Here is a 16,793-nt window from a genome sequence, read left to right as displayed (position 1 = left end):
GGCCCATGACGACATGCGCCCGGCTAAGTCTGGTTTTTGCAATATTTTCTGGATTGGGTAATCGGTCTTGACGGTTATGGTGTGGTTTTGGAAATATGGACGTAAGCGGCGTGCGGCGTGGACCAAGGATAGGGCTAGTTTTTCTACCATTTGGTATCTGGTTTCAGGGTCTTGGAGTGTCCTGCTTACAAAGTAAACAGGGTGCTGGGTGCCTTCTGCTTCTTGGACAAGGGCAGCGCTGACGGTGTGATCGGTGGCCGTGATGTATACAGCAGGGGTTGGCTGGTGTCAGGTTTGCGAGGATGGGGGGTGAGGTTAGGGATGTTTTGAGCTTGAGGAAGATTTGTTCACAATCTTCAGTCCACGTGAACCGGGCGGATTTCTTTAGGAGCTGAATTATGGGTTGAGTTTGTTCTGCTAGTTTGGTAGGAAGCGAGATATGGCCGTGAGGCGGCCAATTAGTCGCTGTACTTCCTTGATGGTGGTGGGGCTACGCATCTCGATGATGGCCTTGCATTTTTCGGGGTTAACCTCTATGCCGCGCTGGGTTAACATGAAACCGAGGAATTTACCCCGGTCCACGCCGAATACGCACTTTTCTGGGTTAGGCGGAGGTTGTACTGGCGTAATGCGGAGAAAACTGCCTCTAAATCTATAGCGTGTTGATGATGGCTTGGGGATTTGACGACCATGTCATCGACGTAGACTTCGACACAGTGTCCTGTGAGGTGGCTGAAGACTTTGTCCATTAGCCGCTGGTAGGTTGCCCCAGCGTTTTGAGGCCGAAGGGCATGACTCTATAGAAGTAGTTGGCATCGTCTGTGATGAAGGCGGTCTTGTGCATGTCTGCTGTGGCCATGGGTATTTGGTTATACCTGAGTATGCGTCCAAAAAGCTAAGTACTTTATTTCCTGCCGCGCCGTCTACAAGGCGGTCGATGTTGGGTAGGGGGTAGGCGTCGCGAGGGCATGCCTTGTTTAGATCTGTGTAGTCCACGCACATCCGCCATTTACCATTGGCTTTCTTCACCAAGACAACGTTAGAAAGCCAGGTGGTGTAATGCGCTTCATCTATGAATCCTGCGCTCAGCAACTTCTCGGCCTCTATTTTGGCTGCCTGTCTGCGTTCTTCACCAAGTTTGCGTTTTTTCTGAGATACGTAGCGGGCTTCTTTGTATATACCGAGAGCTTGTGGGATGCGACGTTAGGGTCTACCCCTGGGAGGTCGGCGGCTGACCAAGCGAAGAGATCCGTGTTGTTTGTGAGGATGGGTGTAATTGTGGCACGCTCATCAAGACTTAAACCAGTGCCCAAGTTGATGGAATGGCCGTTGGGGAGTTCCAGGGGGTTGTGTCCTCGACTGGTTCGAGGCGGGCATCTCGGCCTATTCTGGGGTCAAGGTCTTCGCCGGATAAGGCTATGCGGGAATTAGGTGGTCGCGCGATGTGGTTTGTCTGTTGGATTGGGAGTTGGGGCCTTAAGCTTGCCATGTAGCATTCGCGTGCCAAACGTTGGTCACAGTGGATGGTTAGGATGTCACCGGATGGTGCTGGGAACTTCATGGCCAAATGCGGGGTGGAGACGACTGCTCCGAGGGTGTTGAGGGAAGGACGGCCCAAGAGTATGTTGTAGGATGTGGGTGCGTCGACTATTAGGAAGCGGATTGGGATTGTTTTTGTTTGGGTTCCTTCCCGAAAGACGGTATGGAGGTCTATGTAGCCCCGGGTAGATACTTGTTCGCCAGAAAAGCCGTATATGGGCTCGTCATATGGGATCATAGCGGTGTCAGGGAGTTGTAATTTTTGGTAGGTGGCCCAGTAGAGGATGTCAACTGAGCTGCCTTGATCACCAGTACTTTTTAACGGCATAGTTTTCGATTTCAACTGTGATGACCATGGGGTCGTCTTGTTGGTGGTCGAGGCCGTGAAAGTCATCATCTGTGAATACGATGGGGGCATACGTCGTCTGTGATGGGATTGGGTGATGTGGTTGATAGATTGTATGTGGCGGAGGTGTTTCTTTCTGGCGGATGAGGTGGAGCCTCCGCTTGCGAAGCCACCAGAGATGGTGTTAATAGTACCTCGCAAGGGGGGTCGGCAGGGGTGATGTTGGTGTGGGCGGGTTGTGGTGTTGGTCATTGGGTTGGGGGGTTGGTTATTGTGGTGGGGTGCTTGGTTGTCGTCTGTGGTCGTGTCGTGGGGGTGGTGGGTTCGGGAGGAGGTGTGGTCATCTCTGCGGATGAAGCGGCGAAAGTGGCCGGCGCGTACCAGTTCTTCGATCTTATCCTGTAGCGCTTTGCACTCTTCTGTAGTATGACCGTGATTGCGGTGGTATCGACAATACTTGGTCATGTCAGCGTTAGGAGGGGTGGTTGTTTTGCGTGGTGGGGGGAGGAGGTCAGCCTGGAGGGCTTCGTCAAGGATGCGGGAGCGGGCTACTGTGAGTGGGGCGTATCTGGTGAAACGTGGTTGGCGGGGTTCACGTGGACGGGTATCGGGGCGCGGGTGAGGCTGTGGGGTGGGATTGGGTACGGGGTTGGGATTGGGGTTGGAGGTGTTGGCGGCATAGTCGTTGCAGAATTTGGTGTGAAGGGTTTGCATTTCTTCCATGCGAACGTAGTCAGCGGCACGCAGCTTGAGTTCGTGCATGGAGGTGGGTGGGTGAAGGTAGACGTTGTTAGCGAAGGGTCCGGGTTGCAGGGTGAGGGTCATGCATTGGAGTATCATTTCCTGGTTAAGGTGTGGTGTGCGAAGGGCTGCTTTACTGAAGCGATCGATGAATGTTCTGAGTGGTTCATTGGGCTCCTGTCTGATGCCCAGTAGGGACATGGTGGTGGTTTGGTGTGGGCGGCTGCCGGCGAAATGTGTGGAGAACATGTGGGAAAGGGTGTCGAATTATCAATGGAGTAGGGTGGGAGGGTGGTGAACCATTCTAGGGCGGGGCCTTTGAGTGTTGTGGGGAAAGCTTTGCAGAAGACTGCGTCTTGGGACGTGTACAGGCAACGTGTGTGATGTAAACTTTCAGGTGTTCATCGGGGTCGGTTTCGCCAGTGTAGCGATCGAGGTTGAATGGTTCCCACTGGGTTGGGAGAGGGGTGTTAGCGATAAAGTCTGTGAATGGGTGGCGGCGTCTGGGCTGGTGGGGGGGGAATGTGGGGTGGGGGTGGGTGGTTGATCATGGTAGGGAAAGGTGGAGGTGATGTTGTGAGGAGGGATGTGGGTTGTGGGAAGATATGGGGTTGTAGGGTGGGACGTATGCGGTGTGGAGAGTAGTGGGTATGTTGTGGGGAATGTGGGTTGTTGAGGGTGCTGTAAGCCCTGGGTGACCGGTGGGAAGTGTTGGGGGTGTGTGGTAGTGAGAGGGGTTTGTTGGGTGGAGGTGAAGGTGTGGGGGGTGGGGTTGTATTCACTTTCTTCCTCTGTAGGTTGGAAAGCCGGAGACTTCACAGCTTCAGAGGTCTCTTTGGCTTTTCCCTTCAGGTCGGCATCTGCCTCGATCTCCTCCTGAGGCGGGAGTTCTCTTGTTTGAGCGCTTCCATCTCTTCAGCGTTGCGCTTCTTCAGGTCTGCGAGTTCCTGTTGCATCTTCATCTGGCCGTCTAGGATGGCGGCCAAGTCAGGGGTGATGCCAGGAGGTCCAGAGGGACCAGCGTCAACTTGCTTGCTAGCTCCAGCTTTGCTGCGGGTAGAAACCATCTTCAGAGAAAAGCGGGTACTAAGGTGTTCGTCTCGTGCCCCACGGTGGGCGCCAATTGTTCCTGCAGAGAACAAATAAGAAGTTAGGCACAAGAGTCACCTTACCATGTAGTCCGCTATCTCCTTCAGTTGGCCTCTTCCCATTCGATACATGTCGGCTTGAACCCAGGAGGGGTTACCTGCAGAAGAATCTCCGAAGCTCAAGTAAGTCAAAGCTCTCAAGAGTCAAATCAGCAATTAATGAATGCGTACCTTTAAATGATGGGGTCCACGTGTATTTATAGACATTAATGACGTTTGACCATTTCATGGGCTGGGCCTTGACTTGGGCTCTAGCTTGGGCCCCAGCTTGGGCCATGAGTGGGCCTGGTCCTAAAACAGGTCCGAGGTGTATTGAATGGGTTAGCCTTCTAGGCAAGTAGTCGGTTTGGACCGGCTACCTGCCTAGATGGCTTGTGCTGGTGGTGTCCGGGTACTAGATGGTATGTGGTTTTGACGTGTGTACTATTTACTTGATTGAGTTTGGCTAGGTACAGTACACCAGTCCCCCAGCTTGTCCGATATGGGTTGTCGGTCAAGGATAACATATGTTGGTAACTAGCAAAACCGGCTAGGTGTGATACAACTTTAAATTGATTTTAACTATACGAGACTTCCTACCATTTGAATAAATTGAAAGATGGAATATGGATAAAGTGTTATGAAAATTAAAATTATAAATTTGGAAAAGTTTAAAGATGAGAAGAATGAGATAGTACACGTGTTGAAAAGCATGCAAAAGGGAAGGGTGTCCCACCGGTGATTATTCATGATTCTGCGAAGACAGGGGTTAACAGCGACAGGACCCTCTTCCTCATCAATGAAGAGAAGAAGGGACACAGTGTTAACTAGAAACTGCAAAAACAGAAGCCAAAGATCCACGGCTTCCTGCTTCACCTTCACATGTCATGTGCACACAAAATAGGGTTAAGAAGAAGATCTTTGTGTCTTTCATATATATTTCATGTCCAAACACCAAATCAGATGTTGGAATTCTTTTACTATAATAGTTTCAAAATATTCATATCACTTAAGTGTGAATTGGTTTATATAAAATACGTGACAAAAAAATTATTTTACTATAAAGGTATACAATGATTGAATTTTGAGGTTTATTGGTGTAAGAAAATGATTTTTATCTCTCCACAGGTAAACAATAAAAAAGAAAACACCAACTTTTGCATGAGAATAAAACGAATAGGTGATTGATTTATCTTATTCTATCTTTCATCATTTCAAAATTTGAAATAGTTATTTTAATCCTAGTAAAACGAAAGTATTTATTTAGAAATTTAAAATAAAATTAGAACCATCTAATTGTATAAAATACGCTTAAAAGTTGTATCCGAAAAAATCATTTGACTTCCCAATAATATTAATTTTTAGAAAATGTTACATGACCACGTTAAAAACCGAAAAAAAAAGGATTATGTTTTATTCTTGAAATATGAAAATGAAAAGCTTCCATGAGAAATAATTGTTTAACTTTCTTTTTTTATAAACCCTAATGACACGTGCGATTTAAAAACTCTAAACAGAATGTCCAATGTTCATTCCATAAAGACTAATAAATTCTACAACACCATTGATCAATGTGATCTATATAAAGTTGAGATATCATCCACAATAACTGCAGCAAGACTATCTTCCATAAAAGAATTCCAAAACAATATCTTCCATAATTTTCTAACAATTTTTAATAGAAAAATAATTCATAAACACATAAAATATTAATAGACATAATAAAACAAAAGTTACAAAATTATAAAATATATAATAGATGTATCTAAAGTTAAAATAAAATGTAGATGTTTTTTTAACAACAATAAAATGTAAGGTTTTTGAATTAGAGATATTAAAGATATTCCTCGTCAATGAGATGTAAAGAAATTCATTTAAAATATCAAAATATCAAATTCAATCGAAAACTTTAAAGATATAAAAAATATTTAATAAAATGCGAACAAATTCATATAAAATCTAAAACAACACCTTAGAAGATAAATTTATGAATAATTAGTCATTAATTGTATATTCTTCATCTTACTTAATTTATACGAAAGTTTCAACTTACCTTAAATTCTTAATTCATAAAATCTGAAATACTATAAAGATATATGTATGGTAGAAAATATCTACCCCGATTCCCTTGCATATGGGGTTGAACCCCACGAAAAGGCCAGAGACCCAAAGCTCATGTGCAGATGCTAAGAGAGTTTGGTAGTTTGGGTAGGGTAATAGAGTATGTACGATATCTCTTCCACATGCTGCTCAATTAATTGGATGCTGAATTAGATCTCTGAACTCTGGGAACAAACACCCTCTCATCATTCCCTTTTTATACGATCCATTTACTAACATTTTCTATTCACTCAATGCACTATGTCTTGTCATTCCCTTTTCAGAATACATTTTTCACTTTCTCATACTCACACACCCCATAACTGCTTTCTTCAAACACATTTAAATATATTTTCTATATACTTCCTCTTTCATTAAATTCTTTTTTCGATAAAAGCTCATTAATAAATTACAACTTATTTATGTCATTTAATATGAAATAATAAATCTTTATGCAACTAACATAATTTATGAAAGAAATTATTATAGGAATAAGTTCTATATAGATATATCAACAGATCATATTATAGCGTATAACTGTTTTTTTATATATGAAGAGTTTTATCGGAAGAAAACATATACTTTTAGAGTGAAAAGGGTGAGACTTTAAGAAAGTTGAGCTTTATTCATAATAATTGATCGTTGAGTTATTGATGGAGATTGAGGAGAGATATGCTTGTAAAATCTTTTTTGACACTCTGTGTAATATCTGTACAATAAGAATACAAGAAACTATGGATATAAGAGTAACTATGAGAATTGAGTGAGTACTCCATGTAGTATCAATATATATTTATAACTCTTTTTAGACTTGAGTCAAATTATTCGAGATATTTTCAATAAACAAGAGATATAATTAGATTGTTGAATATTTGCTTATATGATAACTTATTATTGTATATATTTATAAATATCCGAGTTAAGTAGTTGCAAATTATTTGAAGATTAAATGTTTCTTAAAGGATGACATATTGACTAACATTCAAATGGTGTAGCTTCGAATCGACGTTCACCTTAAAGGTTTCTGTATTTTTTTAGGATAGCCTTTTCTTACATATCTGATGCTCAATCTCAACGTCTCTATGTGATGTTGTTTTAAACATGAGATCTATAAAAGGAAAATATTAAGAACTACATGAATACAGAACAAACATGTTATTGCTAACTTGTTATGTAGGCCATACATTAGTCATGTATGGTTTTTCTTAACAAATAATGTTCAATCACTTATTAAAAAAATACTTAAAATCACATTCTTTTTCATTATGTCATAATCACATATTGCTTTAAATGAGACATTACTCTGAACCTCATGTTATATCATAAAATATTTTCATAAATTCTAGTAATAGACAATTTCTTCTTGTAAACATGATTCTCACATTTTATCAGCACAAACTACGCTATCTTGTGCTCTATCATGTTATAGAGTAAGCTCCACAATTTCTACCAAATCACGCCTTAAGGAGGCAGAGTTCCCATGCCTAACATTATATTTTGTAGGTGATTTTCAAATAAAACACGAAAGGAAATTACCTTAAGAACTATGTGATTAAAATATAGAATTTTAAATAAAGAATGTAATTTTGATAAGCTAAAAGAAAACAAGTGTTGGGTTATTCTTGCAATAATAATTTCAAATATATATAAGTGTTCAATAATGATTATGTTGAACTTATTGCACCTTTGTTTGAAGGTAGTCTCATTTACAATCTCTGGCTAACAGATTTAAAAATAAAGATAGCAAACTCATCCTCAAATCTTGGAACATAAATAAAATTGGTGGATACAATTCTATTATTGATTCATGATCAAACATTAAAAAATTAAATTCAATAATTTTAAGAGTCAATCTTGGCATGTTGGTAATAGACGATGTTGGAAACATTCTTCTGATGACATACTCACCATGAAACATGCTTATAAGTTGGTTTCTGGTCAATCTAACCTCTTGAGTTATGGTTATAAAAGTCCCTTCTTAGTTAGACAACATGTTCCTGCAGAAACAATAATAGAACATCATGGAACACAAATCATATCTTACCAAAATCACTAACTTTTTGGACTGGTTACTCCTCGGTTTGGATGTGTCTCCTTCTAATGTTGGCAGATTGGACCCTTAGGGGGTTACCTGTGGAAAGGACTACGAAGATCAAGTCAGCAAAGGCTCTCAAAGGTCAAATCACAGATTAGTGAATTAATGAAAGTGTACCTTTAATTTGTTAGAGTCCACGTGTACTTATAGAGATATTAACTATGTTTTACCTCCTTTATGGTTAGCCCCTCTTTATTGCGTTGGGCCAATGTTCAGGCTTCGACTAAGCCTGGGCCAGGCCCAAGTCCCACGTTTGTGATCTGACACTAGAAGCCCCACTATAATTTCCTAAGTTTGGAGTTGATGACTTTTACTTATGCATTATTCTTTGGAGTAGGCAGCCTTAAGTAGGCAGCCTTAATCGTTATGTGTGTTGTTATCTTGTTCAGTTAATTAACCGTCTATTCCTTTTATGATATGATTAGTCGTAGGCAGTTCGGACCGGGTAGTTAGCCATATCGATCCTGACCGCCTAGGTATAGTACATAATACAATAGGCTTGCCACGAACATTAACCTACTTAAACGTTGTTTGTCCAAATGTATAAAATAAATAATGTAATAATATCAACAATGATAGTTTGTTGATACCTTAGAGAGTCGTAAGAATAATTTTATGTAGCCTCACGGTGGGCACCAAATATTTTTACTAAAAAAGAGCATGGGTCTTTAAAGATGATGTGGAAAGGTTGGTCACAGATTGAATAAGAGGGATAGCCATCTGCAGAAGATTTCTTGACTCTCAAGTCAGTAAGAGCATAAAATATATAAATATATAAAGAGAATATTAAATATATAAATATATAAAGTGAGTATGTATGAGAGAAATTGAGTCCCTACTCCATGTGAGTATGCATTGTATTTATAATAAGAGGTGGACAAAAAATGTATAGGTGGTAATTGATATTCAAATAAAGTTAATTGATGGAATATCACTTTGATTTATTATTTCCATATGTGGGTAAATTATCGAATTTAATAGAATCATTAACATATTATGCCCATAATTATATTTATTATGGTTTGATATTTATTACGACAATAATATGCACATATTACATAATATTATGATGACATTTATATTTATTTAATATTATTCTCCAACTTGGAGGAGGGGAAGTACAAATTTGATTTGAATTTGTTGAATGATATAAACAAATTGCAATCAATTATTTGAATAAAATATTTTGTTGAGATTACTTGTTAATTATAAAATAAATAAAATTCTAGTAAAATAATTAAAAGGTTACCCTCACGCATAATTTGTACCTAAAAATAAAATAAAACTTAATTGATCAATTAGAGATTAAAGAAAGAAAGAATTCAGTCAAAGAACATAACACATTTTGACTTGTTTGACATATGTAAAAATCTTATGCCTATAGTATTCATTCGTCTAGTCAACGCACTTGTCTACCGAGATCCCCTAAGTCTACGTTGTTTGAGTCGTCTAATGCCTTGATCTTCTAATGACTTGAGTTGTCTAGTGACTTGGGTCGTTTAATGACTTAGGTCGTCTAATGCTTAGGTCGTATAGCATCTTGGATCGTCTAATCCCTAGATCATATAATGCACACATTCAGTGATCTCCTTTGGTTGTACTTGTCTAATGCACTAACTAGTCTACAACTTAGACTCGTCTAATGCAAAGACTTTTTCTATTGAATGGTATAGACTTCTTCTAACTTATATACACTTATAAAACTTAAATATCAATGATTAAACATATGAGAACACTTTTCCAAAATATGTATTTTGATATGCAAAACATGTTTGTTAGGCATTCCAATTATGTATATCAATTTGATGTTCTCCTTTAGTTGTCTTGCATTGTTTCTCATCTAACCAAACGACTACTCACATCAGACGTTCTTAAAAGATCTTGATCAATTCACCTAAGTTATTTCTTTTATATAATTACTAATAAAGGTGTGTCAATTAGATCAAGTGATCGAGGGCTCCCTGGAGGCTTATCAAATTCATAACACAATAGAAGAAAATAAAAGAAACTCACCTTTTAACAAGTCCCACAATTGGAAACTTTGAGACCTTCATTTCCAAGGAAGGATTCTTGGTGGTGAGCCTAGCAGAAATACTCTCATTTTAGTGACTCTGAAGAACAAGAAAACATTGGACAAATAGGCATCATCAATTCAAGTTCATATTCAAAGTACAAAAGGTGAGGGGGTGGCTTGATATTTATTAAGTGTAGGACTTCATTCATGTGTTGAACTAGACAGTGTGGGACTTGCGAGTGCTTCAATAGTCTTATGTGCTTATAGAGTAGGAAAAGTCCCACGTCGACCAAAGTCGTTCTCTATCAAGTGTTTGTATATGTTGGCTTTACTATGTTATTTGCAAGGCTTGTGGCTAGCTCAGGGATGTCTATATGGGCTACATGGGGTGTCGTTGTGATGAAGGATTGACCCCAACCAAGGATGGAGGCACATGCTTAAGAAGACTAAGCATGTTCATAAAGGAATTCACTAATCCTTCATCCCTTTCATTTGTGTTTGTTATTTTTGATTCCCCAAGTTGACTTAGTTGAATCAACTTTAGTTGACTTGTTGACCTTTGACTAGGTTTGACTTGTTGACTATAGTTGACTTGACTTAAGCCAACATGCTAATCTATGTTTATTTGCTTTGTAGATTAACTAGGAGTAAAAAAAGCAATGCTAGGTGGCGCATGGTGATTGGGGAACATAAATGATGTGGAGGAGATAGTAAAGCAAAGGCATAAAACATAAAGTAAAAGGCATGAAGCAAGTGTACATATGTACCTTTGGTCTCCTTTGTTTTTAGCACACTTTGGCCACTTTTTGGTGACATATGAGACACATTCTTTGTCTCCTTTTGTGCTAGAACGAAATTAGCCTTGCACACACCATAGTTGGCTCTTTTGTCTCTCATTTTTGTAACCTTATTTCACCTAGTTTCTAGAAGCTAGGGTTAGGTTTTTGTGGAGACATCCTTAGGTATCTTTTATTTGCTTAGAGGCCCCTAAACTCTTCTATATAAGGGGTGCTCCTAGACATGTAAAAGGGTTGAACATTTTGAAGTAAAAACATTCTTGTGTCTCAACCATTTGTGAGAGTTTTCTTCCTTAGGAATGAATACTTTTAAGCCTTATCTTGCATAGCAAGTGGCGACACACATCCACTCATCTTCAAGGTTGCCATGGCTTCTAGCCTAGCCTTGTAGTGGCGTGCTTCTCACATTTTTACCATTTCTTTCCTTTCCATTTTATGTTTTCTTCTTCCTTTAATTGTTCTTGGTTTTCTATGGTTTATGTGCTTTCCATTTCCTTTTTGTTTTGAATCAATCCATCATCTTCTTCTCTTGAGCTTTGTGAAAGGAACCTTCACATCTAGATAGCTTGCTATCTTAATGCCCAGTGAGGATTTCACTTAGCTTTCTTAATCAACTCACACCATATTCAATAATCTTAAAAAGGAACAAGATAATCCTTCATCATTTGGTATCTAGAGCCTAGGTTATCTTGAATATGGTGTTTTTCATGTGCTAACCTTGTCTTGTTGTAGCTATCTTTGTATGGTTCGAATCCACTTCCATTACACACAAAAAAACAGTGCTGGCAGAAAACTTAACGATTTTAAAACATTAAACTGCACCAGTTCAGCGGCCCAAAAATTACGTTTTTGGTGTCAAAAGAAAGCCCTTTGAGTCTAGTTTCCATAAAAAAAGAACCAACGCATTTGGAGTTCTGTGGAGAAAGTTATGATCAAATTATCGAGCAAAGGTCAGATGTGCCAAGAATACGTGAATCAGCGTTTTTAGGTTTTGTTGTGGCTGTTTGGCTACGATTTTTGCACCTCTTTAAGCTCCTAAATATGGTTGGATAACATGTCTTTGGATGCTTAGTCTTTGAGCCTCAAATCCATGAGTTTAAATGCATGATAGCTACATGTTTGTGTCTTTGTGTATCTCATGTTGAGTCTTTAAATGTGCCTAACTTTTGCTTGAGTCATATGTCATATGTTAAGTTGAAGTTTTCTTATTCTTGTTTTTCCAAGTATTTGAATCTTTCTTTCACTCTATGTCTTGCTTGATGTATGCTCCATAAAATTGATTTTGGCCTGAAACTTGAGGAACTAAGTGCCCAAGCCACCTAAAATGCTTTCTCACCATTTTATGAAACTAGTTGTGAAAGAAGAAAATTTTGCACCAATTTTTCCCTAAAAACCGAGAGCAACCTTGCTCCTTGGTGAACTAAAAGTATTTTTTCACTAGGTGTTATGCTACTAGTTTTCATACTTGAGAATTGAGTGATATTGGCTAATTAGTTCCATATTTTAACTTGGTTATGATCTTTCTTGGTGTATGCATGATTTATGACTTGAAATGCTTGTCAAGTACTTTCCATAGAGTCTTTAAAATGTGTTTTTCTTGTTTTAGTCTTGTTAAAACTTTTGTCTCAAACGTTTCTTCTTTAGAGTTTAGCTTTCCTTGTTTTTGTGCTTTTCTTGCTTGTCACTAGGTGTTCTTTGTTTTGTCTTAGTAGTTTTCTTTTCTTGAAACTCTTGGGTGTTGTGGCCGAATCACTTGTCTTGCATTTTAAAGGTTTTGAACTAGTTTTTAAAAGTGTTTGCTTCACTCCTTTGGTGGATTTTGAGTGCTAGCCTTGCCTTGTTACTTTGAGAGTGTGATCTAAACACTTGGGTTGCATTTTGGTTGGATTTGGTCTCATTTTTTGTCTAACACCTAATCCATTTATTTTGTCTCGGATTTGAGTGTTTTTGTTGTAGGAATCATGGCAAGTTCATCAAATGCACCTATACCAAACAAAAACAATACATTGATGAGATTGCTTCGGGATTTGGAGTTGTCTAGGAAGGAGGCCTTTGAACAATTGAGAAAAGACAAGGAGCAAAGTGACCTAAGAATCCAAGAGCACATTCAAAGGCTTGAAGCTAGGGAGCAAGAAAGAGAGGCTAGGAAAAGAGGGCATTCTAGGCACAACCCATCACAAGAGAAGCAAACTCCAAAGATTCCTAAGTTCAAAGGAGAAAATGACCCAAACATCTACATTGAGTGGGAACAAAAAGTGGACCAAATTTTTACCATTCATGTAGTTAGTGATCAAAAAACAAGTAGATTTGGTAGTCTTAGAGTTTGAGGATTATGCCATGACTTGGTGGCATTAATTATGTATGACAATATTAACCAAGAGTCACTCGCGACTTCTTGGAGGGACCTTAAAAATTTGATGCGCGCTAGATTTGTTCCTTCCTACTATAGGAGGGAGACTCTTTTGAAGCTCCAAAGGCTTCAACAAGGTCCATGTGTGTGGATGAATATTACAAGTTGATGGAGTCCATGCTTCTAAAAGTAGGACTCCAATTTGAAAGTGAAGAGGAAAAGGTAGCTAGATTTGTGAGTGGGTTAAGGAGGGACATACAAGATTTAGTAGAGTTATATGAGTACTCCTCTCTTGACAAAGTTTTACATTTGGCCACCAAAGTTGAAACTCAATTGCAAAAGAAAAAAGAGGCCAAGAGGAGTGGTTCATACAATGACTACTATTCTAGTACTTGGAAAGATAAAGAAGAAAATATGATAAATCACCACCCAAGAGTTCCCAAGACCACCTCCTAGGACTAATTCGTTTAGGCCTTCTAATGAAACTCCTAATTCTTCTCAAGGTACAAGGACAAGTTCTATAAAATGTTTTAAGTGTTTGGGATATGGGCACATAGCTTCAAATTGTCCTACCAAAAGAACCATGGCCTTAAACCTTAAAAAAAAGTAGAGAGTGAACATTCTTCTCCCTTCCCCCAAAAGTACTTCTTCCCACACTTCTTCTTCAAGTGAAAGGATTAAACCCCTTGAAGTGGATTGTTAATGATAAGGCACCAACTAAGACAAGTTTCCAAGGAACTTGACCATTCTCAAAGACAAAACCTTTTTCATTCAAGGTGTCATATCAATGACAAACTATGTCCCCTCCTCATAGATAATGAAGTTGTGTAAATGTGGCTAGCACAAGGGTTGTGGACAAGCTTGGCTTGAAAACTATCCCTCATTCCAAGCCCTACAAGCTATCATGGCTTAATAAAGAAGACATTAAAGTAACTCAACAAGTCCTCATTAACTTTTCAATTGGAAATTTTAAAGATGAGGTGTTATGTGATGTTGTGCCTATGGAAGCAACTCATATTTTGCTAGGTAGGCCATGGGAATTTGATAGAAAAGTCTTTTATGATGACCATGCTAACACCTATGCTTTCTCCTTCCAAGGCAAGAAGTTCACACTCCTACCTCTCTCACCCAATCAAGCAAATAAGGACCAAAATAAAGTGAAAGATAAGAGAAAAGATGAAAAAGAAAAAGAGCAAGTTACCTCCAAAGTGTTACTTGTCTCCAAAAAAAGATTTCCAAAGCAAGATGGACATCACCATTCTTCCTTCTCTTGCAAGGCTCAAAAGGAAGACCCAATGCGCAAGCATGAGAGGAAGAGTGGTCTAGAAAAGAGGGATGGCCTAACCAAAGCTAGGGGTAGTACCCTTAGAAAGGATGAAACAAGAGCTCATAATAGGGAGGCGCAAATCCTCCCCCAAATCAAGTCAAGCTCAATCTACAAAGGCTTAAAGAATTTGTGGTCAAATTCTCTCCAAGGAGGGGAGGATGATGAAGGATTGACCCCAACCAAGGATGAAGGCACATGCTTAAGAAGACTAAGCATGTTAGAAAGGAAGTTCACTAATCTTCATCCCTTTCATTTGTGTTTTTATTTTTGATTCCCAAGTTGACTTAGTTGAATCAACTTTAGTTGACTTGTTGACCTTTGACTAGGTTTGACTTGTTGACTATAGTTGACTTGACTTAAGCCAACATGCTAATCTATGTTTATTGCTTTGTAGGTTAATTAGGAGTAAAAAATGCAATGCTAGGTGGTGCATGGTGATTGGGGAGCATAAATGATGTGGATGAGAGAGTAAAGCAAAGGCATAAAGCATAAAGTAAAAGGCATGAAGCAAGTGTACATATGTACCTTTGGTCTCCTTTGTTTTTAGCACACTTTGGCCACTTTTTGGTGACATATGAGACACATTCTTTGTCTCCTTTTGTGCTAGAACGAAATTAGCCTTGCACACAACATAGTTGGCTCTTTTGTCTCTCATTTTTGTAACCTTATTTGACCTAGTTTCTAGAAGCTAGGGTTAGGTTTTTGTAGAGACATCCTTAGGTATCTTTTATTTGCTTAGAAGCCCCTAAACTCTTCTATATAAGGGGTGCTCCTAGACATGTAAAAGGGTTGAACATTTTGAAGTAAAAACACTCTTGTGTCTCAACCATTTGTGGAGTTTCCTCCCTTGGGAGTGAATACTTTTAAGCCTTATCTTGCATAGCAAGTGGCGGCACACATCCACTCATCTTTAAGGTTGCCATGGCTTCTAGCCTAGCCTTGTAGTGGCGTGCTTCTCACATTTTTACCATTTCTTTCCTTTCCATTTTATGTTTTTTTCTTCCTTTAATTGTTCATGGTTTTCTATGGTTTATGTGCCTTCCATTTCCTTTTTGTTTTGAATCAATCAATCATCTTCTTCTCTTGAACTTTGTGAAAGGAACCTTCACATCTAGATAGCTTGCTATCGTAATGTCCTGTGGGGATTTCACTTAGCTTTCTTAATCAACTCACACCATATTCAATAATCTTAAAAAACAACAAGATAATCCTTCATCACGTTGACTACCTTTTTAATTGCAATTAAAGCAAACTAAAATCCAAGTTTTCCCTCTAATGTAGTAGGGAATGGACTCTGGATCGAATAAGAGAGAATGGTACATGTTAAATCTTATACTCCATATTTAATCCTTGCTTAAAATGAAAGTGCAAATGCAAATGGGGAAAAAAATATGAAATGAACATGAAAGTTTTTAACTATCTAAATGAATGCTTATGTAATTCTAAAATGCCTAGTATGAATGGATGAATATGAGAAAATACAAAAAAGAGGTGCAAAAATTGAAATTGACTAAAGGAATTGAGTTGATATCTAAATCGTGACGATAGTTGTTTAATGCACAAGCTAAAACTGCAGAGAATTGGTTCATGCAAATCTAAACTAATGAACTGAAATTTTAGATGTAATGGATGAAAGGAAATTGATTATGCTATCAACATCAGTGATTACAATTAAAATTGGCAACGATTAAAAGGAATGTGCATGATAGCCTAAGTCTAAGATGTAAATCAGAGTTCTATGCAGAATGCCTTGATTGAATCAAGCTTAAAATGCTAGAATGATATGAAAAATGCCAATAAAAAACAACACAAATCGAACTCACATCCACTCAATTACCAATCATATCCACAACCACCAAGCCATCACTTGTTTCATGACATTTCATGTTTACATCACTCAACCGCACATACATGCAAAAATAAAATAAATAATTAAAACATCACACTAATAGCCTACATAGGTTTTGAACCCAAGACCTCCTAAAACAACCAAGCACTCCTCACCACTTGAGCTACCATTATTCCTTACTTTAATTTGACAACCTACTTCTCTTAGAGGTACTTCCAACCCACAATTGTTGTTAATTAAATATTTATTATTTATTTAATTTTCTCAGGTCTTACAGTTTTGATTTATTTTTGTTTATCACTAACGTATTCTTTTTCTTTATTTTATTCTAAAATTTATTTTATTTTCTTTAGTAAATTTTCTTAAGCATAATTTTTGTTTGAGGAATTTTGTGAAACTAGTTAGGAAACACTTTGGCTAAAGAAAGATAAGGTATTTAAATTGTCCATTGAGATGCACCTCTCTTTCCTAAAAGTCTACTCAACAAACTTTCAACTTATTTCTTTTT

The sequence above is a fragment of the Vigna unguiculata genome, chromosome 4, assembly GCF_004118075.2.
Source record: "Vigna unguiculata cultivar IT97K-499-35 chromosome 4, ASM411807v1, whole genome shotgun sequence".
Classification (NCBI taxonomy): domain Eukaryota; kingdom Viridiplantae; phylum Streptophyta; class Magnoliopsida; order Fabales; family Fabaceae; genus Vigna; species Vigna unguiculata.
This window is presented reverse-complemented; position numbering follows the sequence as displayed.